This window comes from Chrysemys picta, chromosome 4, assembly GCF_011386835.1.
Source record: "Chrysemys picta bellii isolate R12L10 chromosome 4, ASM1138683v2, whole genome shotgun sequence".
NCBI classification, from domain to species: Eukaryota; Metazoa; Chordata; order Testudines; family Emydidae; genus Chrysemys; species Chrysemys picta.
The window spans coordinates 81,367,735-81,380,239 of NC_088794.1; the positions used below are offsets into that span (position 1 = coordinate 81,367,735).

The 12,505-nt window shown below is 48.0% G+C and overlaps 1 protein-coding gene across 6 annotated transcripts in view; it reads left to right on the forward strand.

Moving 5' to 3' along the window:
- Positions 1-12,505, forward strand: part of TSPAN18 (tetraspanin 18) — a 190,131-nt gene that overhangs the window by 164,089 nt on the left and 13,537 nt on the right. The gene's annotated exons all lie outside the window — the stretch shown is intronic.

Here is a 12,505-nt window from a genome sequence, read left to right on the forward strand (position 1 = left end):
CGGTGCACCTAGCATGGTAGGTGGGCCCTATGGAATCCAAGTAAACAAATCCCAAATAGAACAAAGTCTGACCATCAGTTCTAAGAACTGCTGCTGCAGTATCTACTGCATCGGTGGTGGTGGGGGGGGGCTGCCTTTCTTGTGTGCTCAAAAGTGTAATCCATGACTTGAAAGGAGGCTTATTATCTAGCTCTCCTGATCAAAAAGGCAAAGCACCAAGTTGGGGATGGCCTCCAAGGAGTGTTATGAGAATCGGTTAGATAATGTAATTTCATTTCTTTGAAAATGTCAAGTCCTATATAAATGTTTCAGTGGTGTTTATAAAAGAAGACAGGGAGCCTAGGGAGTATGTAAGGGGATTTTAAATCTAGAAGGTAATCAGATACCATGGTGATCACAGTGGTATAGTATGTGCATGGAGGAATTTGGATTAATTGAAAACCCAAAATCCCCTCTCTAGGCTTATGACAGGGTGGGACTCGCCACTCTAGTGCCTTCTGCTGGCTTTCATGGGAATTAGATCTGCTCGCTAGGGCGCCCTCCTCTGCTAGTGCCGCGCCGCTGTCACTTTCGTTCCAGGACCTGTGGTACTCCCAGGACTGCGGCATCCTCTTCAGTGATACTGCCCTCCAGCTGTGCCACACTCTGTGTTCTCCCCTTCTGGGAGACCTGTAATCTCCATCCAGCCACTATCTCAGTGGCAATTACAGTCCTTTGTCCCAGGGCCACTTCCCATGTGGCTCCAGCACCCTTTTCTGTCCTTATCTCAGGGCTTCAGGCCCTAGCGCTCTCTCTGGCTCCCCTGGTCCCTGCTTGTAGCACTGAATTGTCCCAGGTACTGGGGCTCCTTCCTCCTGCTAGGAGCCTGGTCTTCTCTCCTCAAGCTCCAGTCAGCTACTGAACTCTGCTCTGCCCTGCAGCCCTTCTTATATGAGCCTGCTAGGCCATGATTGGCTACTCCTCTCAGCCCCTTTCTAATTGGCTGCCTCCAGCGCAGCTTCCCTAAGGCTACTTTTAACCCCTTTTCTGCCAGAGAGAGGCAGCCGCCCCATCACTAGGCTTCATATTGTGAATAGTCCTTGTGAAAAAGTCTAGTTTATCCAGAGAGCCAGTTGCTCATCCCTGTAGAAAGAAGAGCTTTACAGTGAAGTTATGTTAAAGTTAAAATATCTTTATTTTCTGGTATATCATGAGCTAATATGTATATTGAACACACTCTTACAGACCGTCTGTCTACACTGCTAACCTCTTGGGGCCTTTCTGATGCTCAACTTGTCCCCCTAAGGCCCATTCATAATGCTGCTGGAGAGATCATCTTTTTGGCCCCTTATTCTGCTCAGGTCAACCCTGCTTTAAGTCCCTCCACTGGCTCCCATTCTCCACCACACTCCATACACATTTATGGTCCTTAGTTCTAAAGCCTGGTCTACAATACAAAGTTAGTTTGATGTAAGTTGTTTTGCATCAACCTATTTGTGCATGTGTCTACATTCAAATTTGTCTCCAGCTAACACATGCACCCCTTTACGTTGATGCAATAACACCACCTCCACGAACCAAGTGGAGCCAGGGTTGACCCACTGAGGTTGATGCATGGTGAGTGTAGGTACTGTGTGTGACCTATCTCAACCCTAACAGTCCTGCAGCAGCTGGCCCACAATTCTGGTCACAATTGTGACCTCCACTGCCCAGGGATGACCGAGACTAGAAGCTGCCTGCCCCCACAAAAAAAACACCCATTTTGAAATGCCTTTTCTGATTTGCCCACCTTGGCAAGCACACCTAACAGCTCTCCATTGTTGTGTGCAACTGCCCAGCTGAAGGTGCCTACTTCATGCTCCAGACACTCTCCTGCCTGGAATAGACAGGAAGTATCGGATCTCCTGGGCCCGTGAAGAGAAGAGGCGGCACAGGCACAGCTATGGACCCAGTTGTAGAAACGTGGACATCTACAAAAAGATTGCACAAGGGATGTCAGCACCAATGCCGTGTGAAAGTGAAGGAACAGGCATATCATGAGGCCAACAATTGATCTGGAGCTGAGCTGCAGATCTGCTTCTTTTACAACAAGCTGCATGCCATACTTGGTGGAGACCCCACCAGCACCCTGCAGACCACCATGGATACCTCAATAGAGCCTGAGACACAGAACCGTGTCATGAACAGCGAGGAGGAGGAGGGGGACATGTGGCAGGGGGCCGAGGGGTCCAGCTATGCTGCAAGTCAGGATCTTTTTGAGACTCCTCAACAGTCTAGCCAGTCCTGCCAGCCAAGCACAGAGCAGCCTGATCCAGGGTTAAGTGTGTGCGTACATTTTTCCTTACAATGGTTAAATGTAAAGATAACACCTGGCCCAACCCCAAGTTAGCAGGACTCACACATTGACTTGTCATTGTTTTACTCATACGAGAAGAGGTAGCTGTACAACAAACAGGTAGGTAGAGTTATGATCTGCTTTTCATTCCCCTGTAGAGCTACATGGGGGCACCATGCAGAACTGTTTATGTACAGAGGGACGTCCCTTGTATCCTCCTGGGAGAACTTGATGAAACTTTCATGGAGGTACTCTGCAATGCTCTCCTGAAGGTTTCTAGGGATGCTTATTGCTTTTTCTGTAGTAAGACACTTCACCATGCCACATTGCTATGACTTTGGCAGGCACCATTGCATACAGTGCTGTGCAGAGGCAATCCAAAGCTGAACTGTCAATAGGCATGTGTAATGGGGTGAACTAGGTCCAGAGGCCCCCAGCTGGAGGACTGAGGGTCCTACAACACCCCATCCCAGAATGGAGCAGTAGAGAAGTCTTCCAGGCTACCTAGAGTGGCTGCGAGGGATGCAGCCAATTGGAGAGAGGCTACAGGGAGCAGCCAATCAGGGCCCAGCAGGGCCATATAAAAGGAGCTGCAGTACTAGAGGAAGTTACTGTCTGGAGCTGCAGGAGTGAGGAGAGAGGGTACATCTACACTACAGGGGGGAGTCGATTTAAGATACGCAAATTCAGCTACGTGAATAGCGTAGCTGAATTCGACGTATCGCAGCCGACTTACCCCGCTGTGAGGACGGCGGCAAAATTGACTTCTGCGGCTTTCTGTCGGCGGCGCTTACTCCCACCTCCGCTGGTGGAGTAAGAGCGCCGATTCGGGGATCGATTGTCACGTCCCGACGGGACGCGATAAATCGATCCCCGAGAGGTCGATTTCTACCCGCCGATTCAGGCGGGTAGTGTAGACCTAGCCTGAGTTTCTGGCTGGCTAAAGGAATGGCAAGACCATAGACAGATCAGTTGCTGGCAGGGACTGGGGAAAGCAAAAGGGAGCTCCTGGCTGGCTGCTGGGGCTGAGGAAAAGACTTCAGCCCTATGGTATGGGTAAAGGTGCTGGGGCCATGGAGAAGTTACCTGTAGCAGCATAGTGACTAGTTAAAGGGGATGCAGTGGCCCGTGGCTGCAATTCATAGGGTCCCTGGGCTGGGACCCAGAGTAGTGGGCAGGACTGGGTCCCCTCCCAGCCACTAGGGAAGTGGCTTAAGCTCTGAGGAATGGAGTTGAGAAGGTCCAGAGAAAGGTCTGCATACTGAATTATGAAACACTCCCAGAAGAGGATCAGATGGTTTAGTGGCCCATCTGGAGAGGTGGGGGTCAGTGAAAGGCCCAGAGTGGATGAAGACAGTGTCTCCAGGAAGGAAGCCCTGCAGTTATGGCCCCATACCAGGTCCAGGACAATTTAAAGACTGAGCCCGGGAGGGCTACAGAGATACCAATGGAGAGGTACTGGGATAGGCCCCAGTTGGATTGTATGCCCTGGAAGGGGTCTGTTTTGTTTCACATACAGACTGTGTGAGAGAGACTTGGGCAGGGGGCTGAGTCATTGAAAACCCACCTGAGAAACCACCAACAGGGGTCACCGCAGACTCAGAGAGTGCAGGCACACGCACCTGGCCAGCCGGCACTCACGAGAGGTGGGTGCCATCCCGTTACAGCATGTCTAATTTAAAACCCTTATGGGAATAAGGGAAGGGAGCTCCAAAAATTCTTTCATTTTCCATTGTGACTGTAAATACAATTATACATCTGTCTGTGTAGCTGCTGCCATTGGGGTGCCCCCTCCATACCCACAGAATGCCTGACCCTGATGAGGAGGAGAAAGAAGAGGACTAGGGAGGGTATATTCAGCAAGATCCTGCAAGCCAGTGCTGCATTGGAGCGTGAACAAGAGGGCCAGCAGGGTGAATATTGCAGACAGTATGGAGAAGGAAAGAGCAGACAGGAGAGAGAATCCCAGCAGGAGAGGGAGATGCACCAGGACAAAATGAGGCTTCTTAGGCAGCAAACACAGATGCTGCAGGCTCTCATTGACTTACAGGTCTAGCAGTCATGTGTTTGTCTCCCTTTGCCATGACTGGAGAACTCTGTTTTAGCACCTCTCTATATCCCGCAACATTCCACATGGCAATAGGGACTGCATCCCTACCCCTGCCAGTCCAAGCTGGGGGACAGTAAGGGCAACCACAGCTTCACATACACTGACCTGTGAGAGCCACAGGTGGTGTATGTGTAGCCAAAATGGACTGAAATGGCCAGGAATGTTTTCTACCTTTCTAATTGTAAAGTTCTGTTCCATTCATTTATTTTTTAGAGTTTGTATTGTACTTGTTTTTTAATTGCACACGATTGTTGCACTGTTTTTGGTATACAATACATTTCTATTTTATTTGATCTTATGTTCTTACGTTCTTATGAATACATTCATCTTTATTACTTCACAACATATCCTGCAGAATGCCTAGTGCTACTCAAAGCACCCAGAACTTGTAATTGTAGAGGACCACGGAACTCATAAGTTCAGTGAAAAGCACAGTGTAGTAATTATAAATGTACAGCAAGTACCGCATAGCTCATAGGTACATTAAAAGACTGTTGTATTCATAGATGTACACCAAGCGTTACACAATCCTTAACAGTTGCCAAAACTTCAGGGCCAGGTATGGCACAGTCCACCACACCACATTACTGTGGTTGATGGGTAAAGTGCTTTTGCAAGGCTTCCATCTGCTGCATAGTTCCACGCTGAGATCTTCTACTCACCTTTGTGTCTGGCTCTTCAAACTCAGCAGACAGCCGTTCCACCTCCACCCCAGCAGCAATTCCCCCCCCCTTTACCTACAGATACTGTGTAGGGAACAACCACTGGGATATTTTTCTCACTGAGATTGAATCTTGAGAGTATCCAACACCAGTGTCTCTTCAATCTACAAGAAGCACATTTAGCTGTCATTCTGCACCCTGCTGAGTGGGTAGTTGAACCTTTCCTTAGTGCTCTCCAGGTGACCAGTGTATGGCTTCACGAGCCTGGAAAGCAAGGGGTAGGCTGGTGGAATTTCAGCATCACAAAATGGCAATCCACCAGTCATGGAAGAATATCCCTGCTTGCAGCTTTCCAGGCAGTCCTGTGTTCTTGAAGATGCAAACATCTTGCACTTCCGTGACCAGCCCACACTGATATTGGTGAAATGTTCCTGGTGATCAACCAATGCTTACATAACCATAGAAAAGTAGCCCTTTCTACTGATGTACTCTGTGTCAAGCTGGGCTGGTGCCAAAATACGGACGGATGTGCCGTCTATAACCCTGCCACGCTTCAGGAACCTCATTGCTGCAAATCCATCCACTGTGTCTTGCACATTGGCCAAGAGTCACATGCATAGCAGGAGACGATTAATGGCCCTAAACACTTGCATGACAACGGTCGTCACTGTGGCTTTTCCAATTCCAAAATGATTTCCCACTGACCGGTAGCAACCAGGCATTGCAAGTTTCCACAGTGTGATCACCACTCGCTCCTCCAGTGTCCGTGCAGCTCTCATTCTGGTGTCCATGCACTAGCATGCTAGGGTGAGCTTGGCACATCGATCTAAGAATGTGGCCTGTTGTATATGAAAGTTCTGCGGCCGCTGCTCATCCTTCAAACCTGTATTATGATGCAATCCCACCAGTCAGTGGTCATTTCTCAGACCCAGCAGCTGTGCTCCACCATCTGCAGCCATTCCGTGAACTCCACCAACATCCTTGAATTGTTTTTTTGCTATGTCCGCAACAATCTGTCCTCAGAAAAATAGCTGTGCCCCTATTGCTGAGGTTCTTCCTGCAGCTCTGCAAATCCTGGAGGATTGTTCATCCTGTGTGTGCACCATTCATGGCAATAGTGCTGAGCTGTGTGAGCTTCTTGCTTCTGTCAGAGATGGTGGACAGGGAGAAGTGCCACGCAGGTTTGTGGGATCTTAAAAAAGGTGTGAAAATTATGAGCTATGAATGACATTATGGGATTGAGAAAGTTGCGTTGATGGGACCTTGACCCCCTCGCTGCACAACTCATTTCTGCCCTACCGTGCATTGCCTAAATTTCTCAAGACAGTGCATGATAGGATGGTAGGTGGCACACTGGGATGCCTACCTGTGATGCACCATGCTGTGCATCAATACAAGCACTCCTGATGAGCATATGCAGCGCCAACGCAAGAAGCTGAGTGTGCACGCACATAAGTGGTATACTAACTGCAGCAGCTTTATGCCTACATACCTTACATCGACCCGTTTGTAGTGTAGACATAGCCTAGGGCTCGTCACAACTTAGTCTCTCCCTAGTTGTCTGTGGTGTTTCTGTTGCATTGCCCTCTGCCTACGTGTGATTGTAGTCTCCTTTACCCATTTGTCTCTCCAAGAGCCTTTGCATTTTCTTTCTTGTCTCCCCTGTGAACTAGTCCATAAAGGCAAAATCCTGTACCCCTTCAAGTCCCTCTTCAGATCAAGACTCACTGTGATGACCAGGAGAAGCTGCCAACGAATAGTGAATAGCAGGCGGCCACTGGTGACTTCTTGTATTTATCTTATTTATTTGGCCTGTGCAGACTCATGTTGCTGTTTGGTTCCTCATCTTCCTTCCCATTTCCCGTCCAGTTGTTTGTTACAACTATTTATTGTGTCTCGTCTGAGACTGTAAGCCCGTTGGGGCCAGGGACCTTCTTTTACTCTGTCAATGCAGCGCCTGTCATAGTGAGGCCCACTCCTGACTGGGGCCTCTGTGCACTACTGCAATGGATGTGTTAATAAAAATGTGTACATTTGTCTCAGCTCATATACAGAGTATAGCAGAAACACATGGGTGAGCAAGTGTAGAAGGACTTTGTAATGAGGCAGATTTGATTTACTCCAGCCAGGCTACATTGTTATTCGTATAACAGTTTTATAAACCAAAGAGAGAGGAAATAGTTGGAAAGCTGAGAGCAAAACAATACTATATTTGTACAGTAGAATGGTCTGTGGGGATAGAGGGGAAGATTTTTTTTTCTTTTTTTTTTTTTTGTTATAAGCGGCTGGTCTTTGTATCCCTGCTTCACAATTAAGCAGTAGGGAAAGAAGTGCTTTGTAAACAGTGGGGTCGCTCCATTCTGAATGACAGTGAGACTGTGCCTTAGTGGGAATAGTTGCAGCTCTGTAAATAGAGGTTACAGCCTGGGGGGTCTAGGATGGTCTGGTCAGTACAGCTCTTGCGGTAAGAGTTCTTGAGAGGATTCGTCCAGGAAAGCACAAGAAGTGGGCCTCACACATAGAAGTGCTGCCCTCCCACACACACACTGCTCTGCAGTTTCAGGTATTGCGACACCAGGTTTATCTTTCTAGGGGACAGATAACTAAACATTCATGAATAGGCTCTTGGGGCAGGAGGAGACAGCTTGCAGTGACTGACTGTACCCAGTTCTGGAACAGAGGCTAGATAAACATATGGGCCTGATGCTCCTTTCACTTACACCAGTGTAATTCCATTACCTCAGTGGAGTTTTAGTCCCAGTTTACAGGGGTTAGTGAGAGAAGAATCAGGCCCAGTGGGGGTCTGATCCAGCCGTCCTCATTCAGGAAAAGCTCCCACTGACCTCAGCAGCAGATTCTTAGCGCTGTGGATTCTGGCTGTGCATATGTAATTTATTATTGTCAGTGGGAGTCACTGGGTGAGCAGCCCCCTACTGTGGCTTGTCAGCATGTCTGTATTCCTCTAGGGCTCAATCTGGCCAGGTACCAGTGCAGCCATCGGAAGTTGAGGATACTCACTACCTTGCAAGATCAGCCCATTAACTGTTTTTTTCAGAAAGCATTGGCTTTGAATTGGGTTATTGTGTTAAAATCTGTCTATGAAGTAACAAGAACCAGATGAAACCCCCATCAAAATGGCCAGCTGAGGCATGAAAAATCTTTTAGAAAATCTATAGTTTCTAGAGGTGGACATCTCCTACTGCAGGCAAGTTAGTAGTTTAGGAACAAGAAGTTGTGGAGAACTTTAGAAATTCTACCCATTGCCCATTCACAGACACTGAGTCACAGGAGACAGCTGTACATGTGTTAAACCCAGCTTGCACAGTCTCTTCATTTGTTCTGTGACAAAGTTCCTCCTCTATCTTGGTGGGTCCTGCACTTATTGGCGGATTTTCTTGCCTCAGAGATTCACCATGTGGGTTGGGGGAACAGCCTAGAGACCTTCCCCTCTGGAAGAACCCACAGTCCAGGTCAATTGGGAGGTTTGGGGGGAACCCGGGCCCACCCTCTACTCCAGGTTCCAGCCCAGGGCCCTGTGGACTGCAGCTGTCTATAGCGCCTCCTGTAACAGCTGCGTGACAGCTACAACTCCCTGGGCTACTTCCCCATGGCCTCCTCCAAACACCTTCCTTATTCGCACCACAGGACCTTCCTCCTGATGTCTGATAACACTTGTGCTCCTCAGTCCTCAAGAAGCATCACTCACTCTCAGCTCCTTGCACCTCTTGCTCCCAGCTCCTCACACTCCCACCACAAACTGGGGTGAGCTCCTTTTTAAAACCCAGGTCCCCTGATTAGCCTGCCTTAATTGATTCTAGAAGCTTCTTCTTAATTGGCTCCAGGTATCCTAATTAGCCTGCCTGCCTTAACTGGTTCTAGCAGGTTCCTGATTACTCTAGTACAGCCCCTGCTCTGGTCACTCAGGGAACAGAAAACTACTCATCCAGTGACCAGTATATGTGCCCTCTACCAGACTCCTATACCCCACTGGGCTGGGTCTGTCACAGTTCCCTCCTCAGGCTTCTTCTCAACGAAGCCTATTTTTCTGCTGTACTTTTTTAAACAGCCCCACCTTGTGTATGCTGTGGTTTGGGAATTTTGTGATTCATTTGCTATTGTCTGTGGCAGTGGTTCTCAACCAGGAGTACATATACTCCTGGGGGTATGCAGAGGTCTTCCAGGGGGTGCATCTACTCAACTAGATATTTGCCTAGTTTCACAGCAGGCTACATAGAAAACACTAGCAAAGTCAGTACAAACTAAAATTTCATTCAGACAATCACTTGTTTATCCTGCTCTATACAGTGAAATGTAGGTATATTTATATTCCAATCATTTTATTTTATAATTATATGGTAAAAATGAGAAAGAAATGAGCAATTTTTCAGTACTAGTGGCTGTGACACTTTTGTATTTTTATGTCTGATCTTGTAAGCAAATAGTTTTTAAGTGAGGTGAAACTTGGGGGTACGCAAGACAAATCAGACTCCTGAGAGGGGTACAATAGTCTGAGAGGTTGAGAACCAATGGTCTATGGGTTAGCCCAAGGCTGGGTGGCTTGACAACCTGCCTGCCAGAGGGACAAGGCTTGATCTCTGTTTGAATCTATGTCTGGAGTAAGTAAGTATTTGAACCATTTCTATAAGATGGTGCTCGGACACCTTTTCTCTCCTCTAGTACTGAAGCATGTACAAATGATGGGACAACCCATACATGGTGGTAGAGATGTAGGAGTGACGGTCATTGTTGTTAAAATAACTCATTTCAGAGACAAGTGGTTAAAATGTTATCCTGAGAAGCAGCAATGTGGTTACTTTCCACACTGCAATGTGGAATGCAGATGTAAGCAAGTGGCTTTTCTTGGAAACTCCTTCAGTTGTGCGATGCTGTTGTAGTCAGCGTACTACTCTGTATGAACACAGTCTCTAGGTGCATTCAGTGACACAGAAGTAATGGATAGACTCCAACTGCTCACTTTCCAGACAGGGTGCAATACAACTTTATCTTGTATAGCATCTTGCCTGCAAACTAGCTCCCAGAACACTCGACTGAGTTAAATAATACAGTTATAGTGTTAAATAGTTAATAGCAGAGGGAGGAAAAGAATCAAAGACAAGGGAGGAAAGAGTTGTTTTCTGCTGAGATTTGAAATGAGATGAAGAGTCAGTGAGGTGGGGAGAAAGGAGGGGTGTTCCAGGTAGCAGGAGTGGCAGGGACGGCTCTCGCCTCACCAGCAATGAGAACTGTGTGAACTAGACAGAGAATGAACTGGGGCTAAAGGAGGGGAGAGGATAGAGAAAGACATGGCCTGTGAGACAAGAAGGGGGCTTTGAAGTGGCTGCTGAAATGCATAGCAATCAGTAATGAGATTTGTTGCCCTCACCTGTTCCAGGTAGCCTCAAAGTTTCCGTGGGGGGGCAGGGGTGGGTAGGAGGTTTGTGAAGATGCAGCACTCTGTTTCATCTAGATGCTGGTTATGTCACTCTGTACGATGATCAGTTCCTTCTATGAACAATATATCAAGACAGAAACACAGCCCAAACCAAAGGTGACTTGTCTTGGGCATAAGACCTGCTCCTTCTGTTCTCCTCCAAGGCCTTGGTGGGAGGAACACTGATGGAATCCTTGACTTTTTTGTTGTTGTTGTAAAGACAGGGTTTAGTGTGTTGTGGGTAACAGCTCCACATGGAGCTTCTTTCATTCTCTGCAAGGTGTGTTTGTGTTTAGCAATAATATATTAGCACCCATATTAGAGAGTCAGCAAATTCCCTCGTTGGGCAAAAAGGCAGTGCACTGGGGCAGTGTGGGCTAGTGGATAAGGCACTAGACTAGGAGTCAGGATTCCTAGGTTCTATTCCCTGCCCTGCCACTGTCCTGCTGTTTGACCGTGGGCAAGACACTTCAGCTCTTGGTGCCTCAGCTCCCTCCAATTGAAAAATGATGCTTACCTTCCTGTGTAAAGCACCTTGAGATCCATGAATGAAAAGCACTATGTAAGAGAGATATGTTGTTGTTAGGGCCTTTGTTCCCATCTGAATAGCTCATGGTATCATACTCCAATGTACAGAAACCTCATTGGCTCCTTTATTAGCCTCGGACAAAGGGGGAAATGAATATGGGGTAGGGAATATCTTGCTGCATTTATTCTGTTTATTATTTTTTATGTATTTATTTAAAGAAGAAAGTAGCTCATGGAATCCCATATTTAACATTTATCTGAACTTCAGATGTTTGGGACAAACTGCAGTTTAACAGCCACAAAGAGGAATTAGTTATTTTTCTGGAAAACATGCCCCTGTTCTAGCTTTGGGCTTTGTTTTAGGCCAAGCCTCATAAAAATCACACACAAACTCCTGAACAATTTCCTCTGGGATCACTCCTGTCAAAATAAAGGTTTCACTTTATATTCAAATGACTCTCTTGTTTCAGACCTAGCCAAAAGCAGCCAATTGGGATTATTACCAACTGTAATATTAGTTTCAAAGTCTGCACTTAAGAAACAGACAAGCCTCCATAAAAAGCCTGTGCTGCTGTCTCCAAAGGATAAGCGCCTGGGTGGGTAAATTATGCAGAAGGGAAGGCAAGCAGAATGCTGAGCATATGTTTTTGCACCTTCTAACCCAGCAATTCCCAATGTGCTGGTTTCTCAAGGGAAAATCCCTATCCTGTGTCATTGGTGGCATTCAGATTTTTGAAAACACATAAGTGTCTTAGCCCAAGTCCAGGGGTGGGATTCACAAGGAGCAGGGGCGGCTCTAGGCACCAGCAAAGCAAGCATGTGCTTGGGGCAGCCCATTTGCAGGGCCGGCAGGGATCCAGCATGGGAGCTGAGCACCAACAGGGGGCCCTGGGAGTTGTAGTTCCTTGGTTAGCTCCCTATAGAGCCAGCCCTGGAGCAGGGAAAGAACTGCATTTCCCAGCATTCCCTTGGCCGCTACCAACAGGAAAGAGGGGGAGGGAGGGAGGTAGCTGAGACCTCATGCTGCAGTGAATGGAGAGCTGCACTGTGAAGATAGGGATACAGTATTTGAACATTCAAAAAATAGGACACTCCACAGGGAGGGAGGGTAGCCCCACCCTGCCACCATCCATTCCCTCCGACTGCCCCCCACAGAAACCCCAACCCATCCACCCCCTCCTGCCCCCCAGGATCCCACCCCCTGTCTAAGCCTCCCTTCTCGTCCCCAACTGCCCCCTCCTGAGGACCCCCCCCCACAACTTCCCCCCTAGGACCCCACCCCCTACCTGTCCCCTGACAAACCCCCGGGACTCCCATGCCTATCCAACTGCTGCCTGTCCCCTGACTGCCCCCCAAACCCCTGACCCATCTAACCCCCACTTCTCCCTACCCCTGACTGCACCCCCCCAAACCTCCGCCCCATCCAACCCCCCAGCCCCCTTACCGTGCCACTCAGACCA